Raw genomic sequence first — 8,185 nt, forward strand, 5'->3', positions numbered from 1 at the left:
TCATAATGTGACCTTCCACACTTGGCATTCTTCTTGAGAATTTTAGCGTTTATTTCAGATTTATGGCCTTTGAAACAGCCAAAATAGTGGATTTTTTGTTTGTGATGCTCATAGCTAAAAAAGTATATGGTATAGAATAATGAATCCTTTTCATAATTTTTTTTGAGGCTATACCCCATTAAGACTGCAAACATTTGAATAATTTCCCCTTATTTGTGACAAATGTTCCAGTGGGGGGGGGGGGGCACACCCTATGTCCTACAGACACATTCTAATTAGTTGATAAAATTGCACCCGTGTATCCGTCGAACTTTGTAGCATAGAAATGGGTTCATGGAAAGATATTGCATGAAATCAAGAGAAAGAAGAGGTGTTATCTTATTTATTTTTCATAGAGAAAGGTGTGATCTTTTCATTATAATTACGTAAATAATTTTTATTTGAACGACTTAGGAAAATAACTGCAGCCGTAACGGAGGGGGCGAAAAAATCGTTCCTGTTTCCCGAAAATACGAACGTATACATTTCAATTTGATTTAATATTACATTCCAGCTGGTGTTTCTGATTGACATGTCATTAAAGGGAAAAATTAATTCGAAAGAAACATTGTTTTTAACAAGTTCGCCTTTAACTGTTTAATCGCCGGTAGATTTGCGGGGTTTCCGTCCCCAAATATTCACGTTCTGGCGTAAGATTTCTTCTCGGATAATTATACAATAGCGGGGTTCGGAACACTGCAATGAAATCATTTCAGACAATTATTATTGTGTAATTTATTAGGGTCTGGAATTCACATCAAAGTTGAATTGCAATAAATATTGTACTTTAAACTATCAAACAGATACTCGAGATTCCAACATGTTTCCCTTTCTTATAAATCATATCCACCTCTACAAGGTGATGCTTTGTTGGACAACAAGCATAACATACCAAAATTGACGTGTTTAAAATTCAGATTCAAAGTTATTTGTCAATTTCTTACCAAAGAAATAAAGCACAATCAATGCATTAAGATGGTGTCGTATTTTTTTTAACAGTAATTGGCAAAAACACGTATTCAGTTGTTAAGAACAATAAGGTAGAGGTAATAAATCAACGTGTTGATTTTCTTTGCATTTCAGAAAGGCACCATTTCTAAGATCGAGGTTTGGTATTATTGTTACCAACAATAAACTAAAACTTGCATGACTTCAATGAGTTCAACAAAACAATTTGAAGCACAGCTGTTTATATGAAATTTGTTGTAATTTTATACTCTACATATGAAAATAATTTGAACAGGTCGTGTTAACTATGACAATATTTAATCGATTTTTTGTTAGATTTATGTTCATAAGACATTTGTGCCCCACGCTTCCTGTAACAGTATTTGCTGACAATGCACATCTAAGTAAACTGGCATCTTAACTTGAGTTGAAGTGAAAGTCATTAGGGGTGGGAGATAGTTATTAAAACATCACCTAGTAAAACAAGACAGAAATAAATGAAAGAGTAAAAGCAAAAAAAAATTGTTGTTGATTATTTTGTTTGTGTTGAGGGGGATGGGGTGGATGGGTAAATCCCAAATAAAATCCCAGATGTACAACGTTGCATGCTGAAGAATATTACTGTATGTAAAGTTTCATTACTCTAGATCAAATACTTGTGTTTAGATACTTGCGACACAAACGTGGCCAAAATTCTGACCTTTTGGAGTGAAATCATCAACAAAACACTAATGCAGAACTTCACATGCTATATAATATTTCTCTCATGTTTCATGACTGTTTCCTAAATACTTTGTGAGACACTTTCGGCACAAACTTTTAGGCCCTATATGCATAATTTTACTGAGTCAAGAGCCATAACTCTCATCTGGCTGTCAGTGAAATTCCAAACATATCCCCAGGTGCACAACTTCAAATGCATCACAGAAAGAACTGTCAACTTACATATTTTTCTCTATCCGAGTCAAAGAAGAAGTCCTATTGTTTTAAGGACCGGGCATGGTTGGAATATTTTAGCATTAATTTACTGTAAAACACAATTGGTAGTAAAACATATTACAGCTAAATGTGCATATTAGTTAAATCCTAAATGTATCTTGATCGAATTCGGTCCAAACAAAAAACAACAACAAAATATCGCAGTTTACCCTAATTATAGGCAATGAAGTCAACGAAAGAAAAGTCCACAATAATGTGCCAATACCAGTAAAAACACATGAAAATAGATTTTTTGTGACTGTATAAGCCTTAGGAAAAAATGTGTCTTTTATGCGATGAAAAGATTTAAAGTTATATTAAAATCAATTTCAGGACGGTCAAAAATTCAAACGTGACAACCGTAGCAAACAATGTCATCTTCCTAAGATATTTTTTGAAAGATAACTAAATCTCTTAAGTTACATACAATTCATCATTATATATCCTGGTTTGACAAAAAACGTTAAATGAGCAAAATCTTTCGCGAATTTGAATACATATGAACTGTCAATATACAAAATAGATGATTCAGTCAAAGCCCGCGTGTCCGTCTCGATAAAGTGAAATATCTATCACTGATGTTCTCTCTTTCTCTTTTGGATGTTTATGTTCGTCTGCACGATATGATAAGAACTTAAACCGTTCTGTCTCAATTTTGTTTTCTTTAAATATACTGCTATTATCTTTAAGATGGTCGATTTCTTGCTGTAGCTGCGTCTCTCTTTTGAAAATTTCCATTTCCATTTCATACATTTTCATTTTCAGTGCCGGTTGTCACGATTACTTCGAGCTTACTAATAAATTAAGGCTAAAAAACTTAAAAGAGAAGGAAAACGCCATGTAGTATAATATCGTATTCTGCGTAACCATGCTCAAAAAGTGCTATGTGGGACAATGCAGTCTAAGATAAGACCTCAAGTAAAGAACTAATTTTTTTTTTCTATCGCAGGATGGTTTCGCATTTGTACTATTTTGAATAAAACACTCTTCACGCAGCTTTAAATTTTCCGTTAAAAAAGGGGTTTTCTCAAACAAGTTGATATACTGAAAAAAACGCCAGCTAGCCCACTATTTGCTATTTTACCAATTTCTTCCAAACAAAGATATAATTTCATTCATTTTACTACTACACCGCACGTTTAGAAGTTCCCTTAAATACAAATCAAAGTTTTGAGAAAACTAGTGGACAACCATTTTTAAGAATACAGAGATGTTGATTTTCATATTTTGTTGGGATTTCAAAAATTAATGATAGACCATCAATGTACGATATGCACGCGAGGGATGTTCTGAATATAATACTGCTAACCGCATTGCTTTGTTATAGATAATGAGAATCAGGTTCCAGATACATCAACAGATGAAGGAAATTTGTTTGTTTCAGTTTAAGATCTGGTGTCCATAAGAGAATCATATTTTCATCTTACATGTTAAGCCAAATTTTTTTTCAGTTGTTTGGTAGTTCCGAACCAATAAAAATCATTTGTTGTTTTGCAGTTGTGATATATTTCACTGTGATATTTCAAACATTCACTAAACAACATGTAATAAAAAGGTTTATTTTTAACCTATAACATTTATCAGGTACACAGATAGATAGACAGGTATCCGTACAGTCAAATACGCTATGAATGCCAAAAATTGGCGCAAGAATATTTGAGCTTACTTCAGTTGCTATTATAGTAGAACGTATTGCTTTCTATTGTTTGAGGTGTAGATGAAATGCACCAAATATGGTGGAGCACATAAATATTCTCTGACACTTCATTTGTCATATTTATGGCGACTAAGCTAAGTGATCACATTAGAATTGTCTGTCGTGATGTCACAGTAATCTTTAATAACAATTAAGAACGAGTAAGTGAAATAAAACCTTCGCCTACATTTTCTGGCACCAAGCCTCACTATAATTAGAAAGATTATGTCAAATCCATTAATTTGAGGGGAAAGTATATTAGAACAAAAGGTTAAAATCCTACCACATGACTGATTATCAGCTACCTTCCTAGCACAAAGAGTATTCAACAAGATTTCTCACTGGTAAAGAAAAAACACGATACTTGAGGACATTTCATTAGTAGTTCACGCTGTTGTGTGTGACATTGTTCCAGATGGCATTTTAGTTCAACACTTTCTTTTACAATAGCCATGGAAGAAAAATGGAACAAGTGTACATTTTGACTGAGCAGCTGGATTGGAAGGAAATCCAGTTGTAGGGTAATGGCGATGAGCAAGGTTACCATACTTCCAATGACCCATTTGTATTCCGGTTAGGACTGAATCATGCTGAGCCTTTTCCAGAACTAACTCTTCTGTTTGCCACTCCATCATTGATTCATAGTATATCAACTTTAGTAGACGAGGGTATGCGTGTAACATTATGACTGTTTGTGTCTTAAGGACTACCATCCAAGATCTGCAGTCATTTGCATAACCTATTTTCAAAATCTTCAAGGAATACAATGCCCTACATATAGCGAATAATGTCAGTGTAAGATTTATCAAATATAGATAACTAGTATTTCACTTTTTACATTAGTAACTATTTTAAACTTTAAGACGTATAAACTTAAACTTCCTCAGTCTGTTAAATATATTTATATAGAAAATTGATACTGATTTCTCAATGGCATACATTAGATGTAGGCCTGAGGTGTAAACACACAAAGAACGCGACTAAACGGTAAGGTAACTGAAAATTACGAAAAGCCCAGGACTTGCTATAAAGCCAAAATATATAGAAGCCCTTATAAGCTACGTATTTATCACTGAAGAGGTAACATACAGCAGCCGTAAACATACGGAACATGTACGCGGTATTCTGCAGTAGAAAGGTATTCTCAAAATGGCAATACTCAAAAACAGCATGCCATTATTCGAGACTTGAAGTCTTTCACTATGGTCAACAGTATTAAGTGGCTGGTAATCCCCTGCGTCTGCATTATTTATTTTTATTTTTATTCTGCTATAGACATGCATATTCGACATAGGGACCTCCGTGGCCGAGTGGTTAAGGTCCGGTGACTTTGAATTACCTGCCCCTTATCGTTGTGGGTTCGACACCCTCGTTTGGGGTGTAAAATTCTTTCAAATGAGGATGCAATCCTGCTGGCTTACGTTAGGTCAGTACCAGAAATAATGTTCGGACGGCACCTGGGGTGTTCCTCCATAGATAAAAGCTTGAACGTCGCCATATGAACTATAGTTGTGTCGGTGCCACGACAAATTCAACAATAGCAAAAAAATAAAAGTAAGAGTACACTGAAAACTAATTACATTTCATATTTATGGAAAAGATATTGTTAGCACAAACTGTTCATATAGAACATCTGTTAGATGTGATGTACTATTTGTCTACAATGCCCTCTAAATCAAGAAAGGGTTATTAACGCTTATTTAGAATATCTGGGAGGGTATAGAATAAGCTATGTTTTCAATCTAACGGTCAGGGGCAAAGCACTACTAGTGAATTTAACTGGTTGATCTTAAGGGTATTTCTAATACCTAGATAAATTTGTCAACCTCATTGATTTTACAAGTAACTGTTAGCACAGTCTATTTATTTAATGCAAAGTACCACTACAGTACAGTAACATTCTACATTTCTACGATACTTGACTGTATCGGTTTTTATCCTGTCACTTGCAGTATTTTCGACCCGATATCAGGGTGCCGTATATCTTTCTTGATATACCGTCAGTTGACACGTGACCAGTGATATACAGTCAGTTGATCATGTGACCTTATGATCGATATTGTTGTCATAAGAAATTTTGCATTGAAACCATCACCATTGTGTTGGAAATGTCCGAACTAAGAAAATGAGTGGTCAAATAATGAATTTTTATTAAAAAACGAAGAAGTTATTGCGAGTTTGTCAGTAATTACGTCATTATATAAGTGACGTCATTACGAATATGACGTCATTAAAGCGGTTGTCGCACACTTATTTTTGTAAAATAAATTGCCAAATATCGGAAAATGAAGTAATGACAAGATAAATAGAATAATAGGTTAGTGCCGTAGATGAGAAAGTTTATCTGGCTAGGCTCCGGGCGTTATCAGGTTCGCCTTCGGCTCACCCGATAACCTCCTCCACCTCGCCAGATAAACTTTCTCATCTACGGCACTAACCTATTATTCTCTATTTCACGTTTATTTTAGATATACATTTGATATAAAATCTAAATGCAAATTATTGTTTTATCGATTTAATGGACCACGATTATCATGCATTCAACAAGATTAATACGTTTGTGTTTAAATCAACTGAACCAATTTAAGTGAATGTTATTATCGATCAAGCCTCCATGATTTGTAATGTGTAAATACTCCTTCTGCTTTTGAAATATCTAAACGACTACTGATTAAGTTTGATAAATCGACATTAATAGCAGTTCAGCGTGACAGCCGTGATCGTATAGTGGTTAGTACTTCGCGTTGTGGCCGCGACAACCCAGGTTCGAATCCTGGTCACGGCAGTGTCTGTGAAAGTCGCTGTCTCGGCACAGCTGAACATTTTTTGATATTATTAAAATTAGCGGTAATTGAATAGTAGTATCTTTGTTGGGTTATAGATAATAGTCACATATAGAACGGATTTCGGTCATATGGCGACTTTCCCAGCTTTTTTTTTCTGTGAAGGGTGTCCCCGAAATCAGAAACCGCATGGCCAGTCTGGGGCCCCTAATTCGGTAGTAGATTTATAGCAGAATTAATTTCAATGATGGCTTATAATTCAAGAAGCGTACAAATGTTTATATTATTCTACCGGTATTCTAAAGTTTCAAGAGTCCTTTTATAATTTATAGTAAATAACGTTGTTATAAAACGGATATTTTGCTAAATGAAATGTTCAAATAATCTTTTGTAATTTTTGGGTCTTATCACCCGATGCAGAAAAAAAATCTATGACGATATTCTCATCAAGCTGTAATTTTTGTAAGCACTTATTTATCTATCGTGACTAGCTCAAAACGTTGCCATTCATCTCTACCAGCGATTTAATAACAACCATAAAAGTATATCAATAAAACTATATACTAGTACACACAGTTCGCAAAATGACATTTTTAAAAGGTTTGTTACTATTGCGGAAAACACTGTCATTTCATGCTGTTCATAAGGAAATATTAATGTATTATTATGCTAGAACCACACAGGTCAGGGGCTTGCGAACGCAAAGTATAAACAACTAAACGATGCTGAACTATTCAACCAATATTATACATGTAACTGTTTAAAGAGCTACAAGTGCTCGAGTGTGCAACGGAACACTTAGGTTGTTTTGGCATGCAACGGAGGAAAATAAGAATTATTCTTCGCATTTTTAGACTGAATTCAAGACATTCTTTTTCTAAAACACCTACACTGTGCATGAAAATCACGTCGGCGAAACGCAATGCAACTTTATAGTGAAAATGAAATAAGAATTTGAAGTTTTTTGTAACCAATCTGCGAGTGTATTTTTTCTTTTTGTTTATGTTGTAATTAATTACGTTCTGGAATTCACATCAAAGTTGACATGCAATAAATGTTGTACTTCAGACAGATAAACAGATACGTAAGATTCCAACTGTATGTTCCCTCATATTGTAAATCATATTCCCGTCTACAAGGCGACTTTTTCTGACATACCACATTTGAAGTTTATAAAACACAACGCAAATATTCAGATGAAATGTATTTCTACATTTGTCAATCTCTTACCACATATGACAAGTAAAAACACCATCTATAAATTAAATGTTGTCAGTATTAGTAAAAAATGTAGGTCACTTTTAAGGCAAGAACATATGCGTAGTATAACAGAAATCAAAGGAATTATACTTACTTTTGATACTTGTATGTTGTTTATGCTGCTGGTACATGTATAATACTTTAAATTAACTTTTTGAAAGAAAAATATGAGCCGTGCCATGGGAAAACCAACATAGTGGGTGTGCGACCAGCATGGATCCAGACCAGCCTGCGCATCCGCGCAGTCTGGTCAGGATCCATGCTGTTCGCTAACAGTTTCTCCAATTCCAATAGGCTTTAAAAGCGAACAGCATGGAGCCTGACCAGACTGCGCGGATGCACAGGCTGGTCTGGATCCATGCTGGTCGCACACCCACTATGTTGGTTTTCCCATGGCACGGCTCATATCTTGTTTCTTGATAGCTCTGGCCAGGAAGGTTAAATGAACTACTTTTTACAGGTTTTTCAGTCAGACTGTATG

General features: G+C 34.8%; 1 non-coding gene across 1 annotated transcript; it reads left to right on the plus strand.

Annotated features, from left to right (window-relative positions):
- The first annotated feature begins 6,374 nt into the window (after positions 1 to 6,374).
- Trnah-gug (transfer RNA histidin (anticodon GUG)) lies at positions 6,375 to 6,446 on the plus strand. The gene has a single exon. It is a non-coding gene; the product is annotated as a tRNA-His (tRNA).
- Positions 6,447 to 8,185: the final 1,739 nt, after the last annotated feature.

This window comes from Mercenaria mercenaria, chromosome 5 (assembly GCF_021730395.1).
Source record: "Mercenaria mercenaria strain notata chromosome 5, MADL_Memer_1, whole genome shotgun sequence".
Lineage (NCBI taxonomy): Eukaryota > Metazoa > Mollusca > Bivalvia > Venerida > Veneridae > Mercenaria > Mercenaria mercenaria.